This window comes from Pogonomyrmex barbatus, unplaced genomic scaffold (assembly GCF_055798465.1).
Source record: "Pogonomyrmex barbatus isolate J1 unplaced genomic scaffold, ASM5579846v1 scaffold22, whole genome shotgun sequence".
In the NCBI taxonomy this organism is placed as follows: Eukaryota; Metazoa; Arthropoda; class Insecta; order Hymenoptera; family Formicidae; genus Pogonomyrmex; species Pogonomyrmex barbatus.
In genome coordinates, this window is record NW_028297119.1 from 589,181 (window position 1) to 603,158 (window position 13,978).

General features: G+C 38.0%; 1 pseudogene across 1 annotated transcript; it reads right to left on the reverse strand.

Annotated features, from left to right (window-relative positions):
• Positions 1-1,988: 1,988 nt before the first annotated feature.
• Positions 1,989-7,763, reverse strand: LOC148936393 (uncharacterized; annotated as a pseudogene). The gene is made up of 5 exons (XR_016139575.1): positions 7,503-7,763; positions 7,153-7,447; positions 4,721-4,927; positions 4,162-4,494; positions 1,989-4,064 (listed from the first exon to the last, which is right to left on the reverse strand). The product of XR_016139575.1 is annotated as an uncharacterized LOC148936393 (transcript).
• Positions 7,764-13,978: the final 6,215 nt, after the last annotated feature.

Genomic DNA, 13,978 nt, shown 5'->3' on the forward strand with positions numbered 1-13,978 from the left:
TCTTTATGGAACTGACTTTTGAAGATCCTAATAGATTTCGGAGGTATTTTATTATTTGACTTTTATTGATTTTTTAATAAAAAACAAATAAAAGATAAATAAAAAAATAAATTTTTTAATAATAATTTTGCAGATGCCTTCATATGAACGAAGATTCTTTTATATATTTATTAAATAAAATTCGTCCTCTTATTGCGAAACAAGATACACATTTACAAAAATCCATTTCTGCTGAAGAAAGACTTTCTTTGGCTTTGAGATATTTAGCTACTGGTAAATATTGTATAAGTATGTATTTATTATTTATAACTTAATTATAACTTGTATCTTTTCATTTATAGGAGAAAATCAAGAATCACTTCGCCTCTCATTCCGTATTGAACAAAGCATTATTTCCTATATTGTTAAAGAAGTATGTAATTATGCGATTACTTTTGTGTTGCAAGAAGAATATTTGAGATTACCTATTTCAACAGAGGAAAGTTATAGCAAATGATTATGATGAAAGATGAAACTTCTTTAACTGCGTAGGAATTTTAGATGGCAAGCATATTCAAATTGATCCTCCTGTGAATTCTGGATCAATGTTTCATAATTATAAAGGATACGCCAGTATTGTTCTCTTAGCCGTCGTTGATGCACAACTAAGATTTATTTTTGTCGACATTGGTACAAATGGAAGAGTGAGTGATTCTCTATGGAACAGATCCAGCTTAAAAATCCATTTAGAAAATAATTCCATCCAAATACCTGAACCAACTCCTCTTCCTCAATCAAATATGAACTTTCCTTTTGTTCTCGTTGGTGATGAAGGATTTCCCTTAATTTATTTATTAGTACCATATCCCAAGGATTCCTGTCGAAGAAGAAAAGAAGAATAGAAGAATATACAATTATAGGTATCATAACATTTTTAATTTTAATAAATTTATTCTAAATATTTTCTAAATATACATATTAAATTAATTGCAGTTATCATAAATAATAACAGTATTTAATAACTACTTATATTATAATTATCAAAATCATAGTGTTCTGTTGATTTTCTTACGTCTACTTTTTTAGATTATCAAAAGCTAGGCATTGTTCTGAAAATGCATTTGGAGTCCTTGGAGCAAGATTTCGATCAGCAGCTCTGCGACATGACTCAGATGATGCATCCAAAATTGTTTGGGCATTGTTGTATTCACAATTGGTTGAGGAGTCGGGTTGTAGACAGAAATATGTACATTTATACATACATTTCTTCAGATTTTATAAATGCAGAAGATGAATTGCATGGTAAAATACACCTGGACGAATGGCGGGAAATTAGAGCAGATAGCATGATTAATTTTACACATCAAGGTGGTAATTGTCATGCTAATGCAAATCTTCAGTTAAGAGACAGATGATGTCAGTATTTTAACTTTATTGGATCTGTATCGTGGCAGGAACGTATGGTACGTTGAACCGAGAAAATGATTCAAATAAACAATATTTAGAATAAACAATGTATAATATAAGCTTCTGTATTACATTATTATACTTTTTATGATACTATTATTTCATTTTATAAGTCATACGATATAAATAATAAAAAAAAAATTTCTTAAAAAAAATGTTTGAGTTTTTAAAAAAAACAATATGTTCAATAATAAGATACTTTTGATTTAAATTATAAATGTATAAATTAATGTAATGTAAAGGACTTGTTAGTTTGTAATCTGTGAAAAATAATGGATAATATTATATTGGAATCAAAATACATAAACAATACGTAAACAATTTATGCTTAATTAAAATACCTTTAGTTTTTAACATATTATAATTTGTTTCAAATTATAACATATGGAAAATAATCTTTTGTGTCATACTATTACATTGTTTTTAATACTAATATTTTATAACTATTACATATAAAATAATAATATATAATATAAAATAATAATATATATATAAAATAATAATATATATATAAAATAAAAAATAAAATAAAAAATAAAAAATCTTTAAAAATCTTTGATAGTCTTTAACAGTCTTAAATTCTCTGAAGAAATAACACATTGTATAGTATTACACTTATTCAATTATCAATGTGCGTATGTGTACGAGAGTAGTCTGAAAAATTTTGAACCTAACATAGAAACAAGTATTTTTTCGATCAAATATAGTTTTATTTTTCAACATAATCTTCTTTTAAGTCGATACACTTTTCCCATCAACTACTCTAACCTCTTTAACTCCTTCAAATAGTAGTTGGCGTCTTGCTCCGCAAAATAGGTGTTTATGTATGCGATGACCTCCTCGTTCGATGAAAATCTCTGTTCTCCAAACGAAAGTTTAGGAAACAGGAAAAAGTCGCTGGGGGCCAAATCTGGTGAATACGGTAGTGAATACGGTGGTCAACCAATTCGAAATGCAGTTCGTGAATTTTGGCCATGGCAACCGCCGAAGTGTGAGCAGCTGCGTTGTCTTGATGGAACAGCATTTTCATCTTCTTCAAATGCGGCCGTTTTTTTGCAATTTCTGCCTTCAGCTTATCAAGTAATGATGCGTAATACGCTCCCGTTATTGTTTTACCTTTTTCAAGATAATCGATACATACAATTCCGTGACTATGCCAAAAAACAGTCGCCATTACCTTCCCAGCTGATGGAACCGTCTTCACCTTTTTCGGAGCAGGTTCACCCTTTGCAGTCCACTGTTTTGACTGTTCTTTTGTCTCTGGAGTGTAGTGATGGATCCAAGTTTCATCCACAGTTATGAATCAACGCAAAAAATCTGACTCATTTCGCTTGAACCGCTCCAACAGGGCCTTGGAAATGTTCATTCGAATTCGTTTTTGGTCCAAAGTGAGCAAGCGCGGCACTCAATGCGCGGATAGCTTGCGCATATCCAATTCTTCAATCAATACATGACAAACGCGTTCTTTCGATATGCCCATAGCCTCTGCTATCTCTATAACCTTGATTCGACGGTCGTCCAGTACCATTTGGTGAACATTTTCGATGTTATCAGCGGTCGCAGTTTTTGGCCGTCCTGAACGCTCATCATCAACCAAGCTGGTACGACTACGTTTAAATTCAGCTACCCATCTTTTTACGGTGGCAAATGATGGGGCAAAATCCCCGTAAACAGCGTCCAACTTGATTTTAATTTGCGCAGGCGTATTGCCTTTCAAATGTAAGAATTTAATCATGGCACGATATTCAATTTTTTCCATTTTTACAAAAACACTGACACAAACGACTATCAAACAACAACTGAGCGTCCAAAATGGCTGAAATTTTCACAAAAGTCTTTCAAAGCATATACTATTACTATAGTACTAAAATGGTTTTGATGAGTAACATCATCTTCATGTTAAGGCTCAGAACTTTTCAGACTACTCTCGTATGTCCACGCGCATGTGCGTGCGCAGCCGCGTGTGTATATATGTGTGTGTGTGTGTGTGTGTGTGTGTGTGTGTGTGTGTGTGTGTGTGTGTGTGTGTGTGTGTGTCACATTCTGTGTGTAACATTTTCCTTCTTTCATGTTAAAAAATATCTCAATATTAAAAAGATACTAAAAAATTTTAAATAAAATACAACTAATAATAATAAAAAATAATGAAATAAACAAAAAATATTTTTAATAAAATTTTGACAAAGTTAATATATAAAATAAAATTTTTCATTAAGAATTAAGGATTTTCATTATTGAATCTTTTTTTTTTAATGAGATCCATTTCTCTTAGCCTAGCAGCAACATACGAACTGAAATGTTCAACAGCATCTCCTTGAGGGAACTATTATTGATTGAGAAACCATTTGTTTCATTAATTCTAAGGCTTTTTGAGTAGCTGAAGTTTTTAATCTTTTTTTAATTCTTCGTTTTTTAAATAAAGATTCTGTAGATTGTTCTCTGGATATTGTCTCTTTTGGAATGGATGTCTCTGGAAAGTAATATATAATAGAAGATTGTGATTCTGCAGATGACAGTGGGTTTGATTGTATATCAATGTAATTTGATTCTTCAGAATCATCCACAAAAACTGTTGTATCTTTTTCAAAATATTTTTCTTTCTCAGATGATGTGTATATCTGTTAATCACGAACAAAATTTATATAAGATAATTATACAATGTTTTGAAATTAAAAATAACATATCTTCATAGCAGAAAGGAGAAACATCAATTACCTTTATTGTTTTATCTTCAGAGAAAGAAGAAAGCATATCTGTATGTGAAGATAATTCAGTAGAAAATTGCGGAATAGAATGTTGCAATTCAGTCATCTCAACATGTCGCTGAGATGCTGTAGAAATATCTTTCGATGTAGAAATATTTGAAGTGCTTGATATTATTGCACACGTTTTTCGGAGAAATAATAAACTACTATATAATGGCCATTTTGGTTTGTATACTTCATCAGCTCCCTTTCCACTTGATCTTCGCACTGACTCTTTTATTTTTCTCAAATTATCCATAAAATGTATCTTTCATGTTAATAAACCTCTTTTTGACTACAGCATCTGTATTAAAAGTTACATATAATAAAATGTGCACTTAATATAATAAAGAGATAAACATAATCCTAAAAGCAAAATACTTTTCAAACAAATATTTAAAAAATTTAATTCTTTTTTCTATCTTCATTAAAAAAAAATTATATTTATTTTTATTATATCCTATATAGTATTGTTACAGTTTATAGCATTATTTATGAAAAATAATAATATATACAAACTATTTTCTTACTTGTAAAATAAATTCCCATTGCTTGTGCAATTTCTTCCCAACAAATCTCTTTTAAATCTGTTCGTTTATATTCATCCAAGATGGGATCCCACAATATTGGTCGAGCTCGAACTAAATTAATTAGTTTAAATTCGGCATCTTGTGACCATTTGTTGTTTTGGATCCATTTTATAGAACAAATTCTATCTTTGTTTTTTGTTTTCTCTGCTTATAAATAAAGATCAAAACAAATCTTTGATTTGTATTACGATAATCTAAAATAAAAATATTCATTGAGATATATAGCTGTGAAAATTGACAATTCATAATCCAAAGTATGATACATAACGTTAACAAAAAGTTTAGATTAGTTTACATGAAAATGAAAAAATAAAAGGAATAAGCGTGAATACCAATACATCTCAAGTAGCAAGATAATGTCAAAATCGTTGTTAAAATATCTTTTGATGTTATCTTACTACTTGAAATCAAACTACTTGCTTAAAATTATAGATTTTCGAGAGCATTCAATTACAGAGTATGTTCAATTACATAATATGTAAAAATTAATATATGTACAAAAAACTATTTCTTTTAAAATACATTTAGCATTTCTTTTAAATAATTCGGCAATCCATTGATTTATAGTATACTTTAATATAGTCCACAATGACTTTATAATAATTGAGACATATGTAACCTATTCTGTTTCTATAGAAATCGCTGATGTTTCGTGATTTGAAATGAGAATATTCATTAGATATAGATGTGAAAATTTATAATGCAATGATACATACCATTAAGTTAACGAAATTTTAATCTTCGATCTCTGTAATATTCTGTTTTTTATTCTGCTTTTGTAATAAAAGGATCTGAGCACAAAGGCCTATATTCGAAATCCTCTTTTATCAATAAAAGAGAATTCAGAATATAGACCGAAAATTATAACTATTTTTGACAAACAACTGTTCTGTAAATCAACACACTAAGCGGCAGTGAGCTTTTTATGCTCGAAATTTGAAATCATATTAAATGAATACTAAATAAAAATAATCAGATGATATAAAATCGCAATCGTTATTGTTTACGGTTATTGGTTGTCGGCTGAAAAATAGACGGCGGGCTAAATCATAACCGGCAATCGCAATCGGGACCTGCTGCATCATGAATGGCTGAAATAGAATCGTCAATCGGGAATCATAACCAACAATCCGTAGTCTGATACGGCCATAAAAGCGATTACGAGCGAACAAGTATAATATACGTCACTACTCGGTGATAAAGGTGGCGGTGGTGAAGCGATTTAATCGCATGCTCAAGAACGACATGTGGAGACTCTTCACGCTCAACGGATCATACAGATGGCTCGACGCTCTACCGCGTTTAATCTTGGAATATAATAACTGCGTGCATCGAACGATCGGAATACGACCGGCGGATATAACTCCCACCGTTACTAAGAGATTCCTCTCCACAGTATACAGTCACTTGAAGATCGCAGTTCCCGCGAGGTTCAAGATAAACGATCCGGTACGCGTCAGCAAGTTCAAAACGATTTTCGATAAGGGATATACGCCTAACTGGGCGACCGAGATTTTTCGAATCGCCAAGATGCAACGCACGAATCCCGTGACGTATCTGCTGAAAGACTATGGCGGAGAGCCGAAGGATTCTACGAACACGAGTTATTGTGAGTTTCCAATCCCGATATCTATCTCGTAGAGAAGGTGCTACGTAGAAAGGGTTTTCGTCAAATGGTTAGGAATGAACAATGCACATAACTCTTGGCACATAAAACGCCTGTATTGTAATGAATAAAGAGTACAAAGATATCTTACGTGAAACGATTATTTATTTTACATTGATAAAAGTATTTATACTACACTATATCTGATAACGGTATCTTATAATGATCCCACGGTAATATATCGGTGGAGTCGGGTATTACGTATCGCTTGTCATCCTAAGAACTCAAGGCTAGCTTTAGTTCGGACACGGTGTAAATCTCGAGTGTACGCACGCCTGACGTCTCGATTGCTGCGACGATTCGTTCAATCAACGCGCAAAATCCTCGAATGTTATTGTTTTCGCGACGATATTCCTCTTAACGCTCTTTATTCTCTTCATATCGCTCTTTCCCAGAACTCTCAGAGCGTACATCTTCGCCCTATGAACTCCGTCATGATCGCTCCGTTGTTCTCGTCCTTCATCAAACCGAGAACTTCTTGTTCGCGCGCGGCATATCGTACGCGTTGTCGTCGGAGTAATCGCTGATGTCAACTTTCGTGATATCCCGCTTCATATTTTCGTAAACGTTCTTCGTATTCCAAAAAATATCAAGCTATCGATATCCGTGTACATGATTTTGCATTTAGAGCGATAAAGCGGAGGGATCATATAATCGTAATGAAAGTCGTACAAACGCGTCTTGGATATCTCTAGAATGCACATACCGACATAGATCAGTTTGTTAAACTTAACTTCGAGTTTGCGCAACTCGACGGCCATGAGATTTTCATCGAAGACGCTGTGGAAGTTCGGTTTTGCGATCAGCGCCTCCGCGCCGTATCTTCCGTCCCAACGCGTCACGAACCTCACGTCCACGTGACCGCGCACGTTCTCCATAGTCTTGCCGAAAACCGCGTTGTTCATCAATTTATACAGATTTCTCTCGAACTCGTTACTCGCGCAAATTTTCCGTTCCATATTGAGCTCGATGTACGCGCGCAGCCAAGGAGACTGCGCGAACTGCAACGCATTAGACTGCGATAGACTTTCGTAACATGCGTAAACCATGTCGCACGCACTGCTGAAGATTGCGATAGTGCGTCACGTAACGCGACTTATCATAGAGCGTAGCGAATAGCTTTTCATTTTGCTTTTCTGGCGATTTCTCGTGCGTCGGACAAAACGGAAGATCCGCATGGCCGTGAAGATATCGCGGATACTCGAGATCGACCTCTAGAATATAACCGATATCGGAATCAGGTGGCACGGACATAACGTCGAGACTTTCGACGTCCTTCACCCATCGAAATTCCGCGTACAATAAGGGCTCGCACATGGCCTAGCCGTAAAGATTGTTCACGTCGTAGTACATGAGATACGACGACGGTCGAGACGAGTCATATGATGATTTGTATTGGTTGTTAGCTTGCGCATATCTATTCGAGCATTGATTCAAACCGCCGCGTATACCGCGCTCTATGAACAACACCATATCGATATCGATAAGCAGATCGAATCGAACGTTCGTGTATTTCAACATAGCGTCCCATGTGTATCCCGGTGACGTAAAATAATGCGCTGGATCCAAACCTAACTCTCCATACAAGTGTCCTGAAAATTTTCAAAAACATCCGGCAAGAGAAGCACATCCGTTTTCAAGTATAGATCGCTGTACTCGCCGAGAGTCCTCACGCGAAAACGCTCCTTCGCGCGTGCTCGTAATCGCTAACGCTCACAGTTTCGCCAGTTAAAGAACTGTGAAAGTCTTTGATCGGCGATAACTCGATCTCTAATAGTTTATCAACGCTGTCAACGTACTCGTACGGAAATAGACGCCGTTGCGCGTGAGCAACTCGAAATTCTTCGCGACGAGACCAGAGAATTCGAATCGCACGATCCTCAGTTTTTCCCGATCTAGATACGAAACTAATTTTTCTAGACTGATATTGAGAAACTTAAACGAATCTACGAAAGTAGCTTAACGCAATGTTTCCATTTTCCATACACCGAATCGTTGACGATTTTCGAAAACGCGATGTAATTAGTCAGCGGTAACAAGTCGACTTTACCCTCGAAAGCATTCGCTACATCCTTGATAACAAAATGCGCGTCGTAACCGGATAGATTGTGAAAGAATACGGGAATAATGAACGCGTTCTGATCATTCAAATTGCAGCTCGCATGCGCGGGTCCTCTGTAACGGTCCTCTGTCCGGTAAGATGACAGTGATCGCACATGCGAACGTTATACGGCCCAAAGATCTTTCCGCACACGTGACAATTTGTCGCCCTTTGAAAAGCGCTCCGCTCGTCCGGCGTGAGCTCTGACATCGGTACGCTCGCGCAGAGAACCTTCCTCACGCGAGAGCGCGCAGCTCGTCGACGAACCACGAGACGCAGTCGTCGCCGCGACGAGATTTATACGCGGATACGATTCCGTTGTACGTGCTACGCAAATAATATCCTACGCTTAATGCCTTGTGATGTTAATAGGCGAATCTATTCCCCGCGAACCGTCGATCTCTCTTTTCTAAAACGCACTCCAGATCGGCACACGACGAATTGTAGTCTCTCCTTTCTATCGTGATTGCGAAAGAGTCACTTATCGTCCTCGCTCGGAAAAACGGCGCAGTCGTTCTTTCTTCCGCACTCGACGCTATGCGCGACCAATTTCTCATTCGAGTAAAAGTAATGCAGACATCTGAAAAAAACGATTTATGATTAATATAAAATTTACCTCGCGACGAACATAATCTCTCTCTTACACTTATCGATCGCATATGTACTTTTTCTCCTTATGCCTGTTTATTTGGGATGCCATCAGTCGAGACAGGTGCTTTATCCATACGAAGTGACCGATGTTATCGCCGCGCCACTCGTTCGATAGAGCAAATTTACGTGCGTAGATTTCTTGTTTCTCGTGAGCAACAAGGGAATGACGATGATACTGTTCCTCTCCCTTTTCTCTCTAATGGCAAATACGTTGACACACAAATTATTAAGACGCTCGAATCTAGCGATTTTTCGTAGCGTCATAGGAAAGTCGATAATCCGTTGAAATTTAACACCATCAAATAGTGAGGACGAAGGTCTCTCCGGGTGTAGATCGACGGGATACAGAGCGCCCACCCGAAGCACGCGTTGTCGAACGTACGTTGATCACGACTCTTTTATTCCTTATTTTCAGAGGAAGTGACATCCAACATCCAGCGTGCATAGGATTACACTTGTTCACATTGATTATCAAATTTAATATCCGAAGTAACGCCCAATCGCTGTCGCGTTTCTGAAATTCCTCCAGCGATGTCAAAATAACATTCATAATATCTCTGTCGTACCATTCTCGTAGATCGCACATACCGAACTGACAATTCCTCGTGCGAATGCTCTTAACAGAACTCTTATTATTCGCGACGAACTCCCTGTGAAACGCAGTGTTGACCTTCAAACACGTATGCATATCGAGATCGACGCGCACTCGCTCGAGTACCGTGTCTTTCGCGTTCTCGAGAAACCATCGAAGTTTGATGTATTCGATGTTTACCACCATACCTGTTTGTACGCAATTCGCGAAGGCCATCTTGATATCCATCCACTCAAATCCCTTCGAACCATCGTATCCTGCATCCGAGTAACTGAAACGTCGACTCAAAGCGAGTCTCGCACCCTCCAACTGCGCTATTCGAGAGACCAGAGAATTTATCGTTTCGGTAACCGTAGGGTCGACTCTATTCTCGCACCTGTCTTTCAAAACCTCGAGACACTGGACGCACTTTCGTTCCCAAATGCGATAGGCGCACATCCCTTCAACTTTCGCCGCGTGAGAAAATCGTGACTCTTCTCCATATCGCGACCCTTACACGGACCCTACCCCGACCGTTCGTAGGAACGAAGAATTTGACGTCGAATTTCTCTCGAATTTCTCTCTCTCTCTCTCTCTTATTCTCTCGTAGATCACCGCTCTGTCGCTCCGAGCGAGCAACGTTTCGATCCACAGTTTCTCTCGCGGGCTGTCTGCACCGATCTCTCGTCGCAGATGATACGTGGCCATGTTCCAGCGAACGTCCTCTCTCACCGCGATCCATTCTTTGTCGTTACTAAGCGCGATAATCTTGTGACACTCTAAACTATCGTCACTACCGATAACCGACTCGCAACGATCGTCATCACCGATATCGCTGTCGAAATCGCGATGTGTTACGATATGATCGAACACGCGGAAGTGGATTGTCACTCTCGCTCGAAGACGAACCGCCATTAAGCGCGAATTCTTCCATATATCACGTTCTTAATAATGAAAAAAATGCCTCTCGCGACTAGATATATCTGAGGCAGCGTCGAAGACACGCCAAACCGCGGCATCCTCCCGACGAAAAGACGGCGTCCTGTTCCATCGAGAGAATAGGACCATCATCTCTCTGGAGTACCGGTCGTGGGGATTCGAAAGAATACATGTATATATGTATATTGTAATATATATATATATATATATATATATATATATGTATCATTGTATTGTTGACGTGTTATTCTAAACACGTTATTTGCGATAAATATCATCACATGCCTCGGTAGTCGAAAGGATAAGATGCCTGCCCGGTAAGCAGGAGATCCAGGTTCGATTCCTGGCTGAGGTGGTATTTTTTCGCAAAATAATTACGAGTTTTCACGACTGGTTCGTGGTCGGGCCCCGCCGTGACGCACACCCTCCCTTCTTATTTGGGGACGCCTCGCCTCGGGACGCGCAAAACGAAGACGCTCTAACCGCAACATCCTGAAAAACAGGACGCGCGGCATTCTTTCATCTCGGGACGCCCAAAGTCCCGTAGAAACGCGCAGGACGCGCGCCTTCCTGTCGCTAGACTCCATACGAGAAACAGGATGCGCTAGACAGGATGCCCTATAGAAGACGCCTAGACACAGGACGCGCGCCTAACCGCAGCATCCTAAAAAATAGGACGCACGACATCCTCTCGCCGGACCCGCGGGCGACGCCGAAAGACCGCGTGGAGTCCTCTCGTCAGACCTGCGGCGAGAAGAACTATCCCCTAGAAGCCACACCGAGGAAAAAACCACCCCCCCGACCGCCAGGGAGAAACCACCTCCCGACCGCCAGGGGGGAAACCATTCCTACTGACCGAGAAGAAATAATTACTTCGACGACCGCCAGGGGGATCTCCTCCCGGATGCGAACCCCCGGGGATCCTATGACCCTTCCTCCCCCTCATCCCTCTTTTCCCCAGGGATATGGGGCCCCCCTTGTTTGCCTTTTTAATTGCATTTTTAACAATGATAATATTTATTTTTTAAATGATATAAGAGAGTTTGAGTTACTGTTTTCATCAGAGTTGCTGTTTTCTTCAGAATTTATCTCAGAATGGATTTTATTTCTATTTTTTGGCGCGACAGATCCAATATCTCGTTGTCAATTGGCCACTTAGATACTAGAATCTTCTGATTGCTTAACTGTGTTGGTTGCCTTAAGTCGCAGTATCGTGCGATGTGTCATCAGGCTTAACGAGTCCCTCCCAGCGCGGCGATTTTATTTTTTCACTTTTCTCGATGCTAACATTTTCTTATATGGACGTGTTTCTCTTATTCTTGTAATTTTTCGAGTTATTACTTCAGAGGAATACGTCAGAGTAAAGAGTCATTTACATCCACTATCTGAAATAAGTAAATTTTTCATATAACAGTTAATTCGATAATATTAATTTTATCTTTCTTTGGATTTAGCTCGGTGTCGTTTAAACCATTGGGTTTAACCGTTAACGTAGTTTAAAACTCGATATAAAATCTGTGGTTAAAGCTATAAAGCGAAAGAAGAAGTAATCTACATATTCTTATAAATAAATAATTTTTTTCTCTAAAATTCGCAATGTGAGTGCATATTGCGTTTGTTTCTTTCATTTTCATAGTTTCAAGCACGAATTTCATCCTCCTTAGAAACTTGTCACTTATTTCTTTTTCAATACTTAAAACAATGCTAATAGCAATGCTTTCGAATTCACGTACGCCTTATGGTGCCCTTGTCTTTCATATTAGGTGTACAAAAAAGCTTCTGAGCTTTTTTTTCAAAAATTCAATCTTTATTCAAAAACAAAAAAAAATATTAATCAGCGAAATATTCCCCGTTTGCATCAACGACCTTTTGCTATCTTGCGATAGAAGCTCACCGGCTTCGAAGCGATAAAGTCATCAATGCATTTTCGTATCTCTTCAAATCTCATGAAATGTATCAGCCAAATGATGCTGCAGCGACCGGAATAGGTAATAATCGGAAGACATCATGTCTGGGCTATACACCGCGTGCGGGAGAAGTTCCCAGCCTAACGCAAAGATATGGTCCTGAGTCGCTTTCGCAACATGTGGTCGAGCATTGTCATGAAGCAAAATCACTTTATGACGTCCTTGGCCAGTAAGTGGCCTGTTTTCTTCTAATGCATCGCTCAAATTGGTCAATTGTTGTTGGTAGCGGTCTGCCGTGATTGTTTCATTCGGTTGTAACAACTCGTAATACAACACACCTTTCCAATCCCACCAGATACAGAACAAAACCTTCTTGGCGTGGATATTGGGCTTTGGCGTCGATGTCGAAGGTTGACTAGGGTCAACCCATGATTTTCTACGTTTAGGGTTATCATAAAGAATCCACTTTTCATCGCATGTAATGATTTTGTGTAGAAAATCTTTTTTCCGGAACTTTGAAAGCAAAGTGAGTGCAGTGTCACGCCGACGATTTTTGTTGTCTTCGGACAATTTATGCGGAACCCATCTGCCTTCCTTCTGAACCTTTCTCATCGTATGTAAACGTACGGAAATGGTTTGCTGCGTAACGCCAAGCTGTTCTGCAAGCTTCTTTTCAGTTTGCGCAGAGTTTATATCCAACAGTGCTTGCAATTCGTCCGTTTCAATCTTTTGAAGACGTCCAGCACGCGGTTCATCTTCAAGAATGAAATCTCCCTGGTAAAATTTTTGATACTATCTTTTACATGTAGTATGACTTACAGCGTTCTCTTCATATGCAGCACAAATCATTGCAGTGGCTTTAATAGCATTTTTCTTCAGATGAAACGCGAAATGGATGAAAAATCGAATATGCTCTTTTGTTATTGCCATCATGAACACTACTGATTTTTGAGGTTATGTGCATCAAACGTCAAACCGTATGGCATTTTAGAAGGCCAAATGTCAATGCTTTAAAACCGCAAAAGGGCGGGAAGATATATAAAATTTAAATTGTTATTTCGGTTATATGAAATCTAAAGCTCAGAACTTTTTTGTACACCTAATAGATTACTTTTCCCATCAAATATTTTTTGTTCGTATATACAATACAATAATATGTATGAATATATATGAATATCAAAACAATAAGATTAAAATAGGAGGACTCCTTTAATTAGAAAAACAATAAAAATGACAATAACGGCAATAGGAGTCAAATGCAGTGAAGCGCAAATAATTATCTGTTAAATCCTATCTATTTAAGGTTCTTCTCACATCCAGACGTTTCGACCCATTTTCGGATTATCTTCAGTAGATATATACA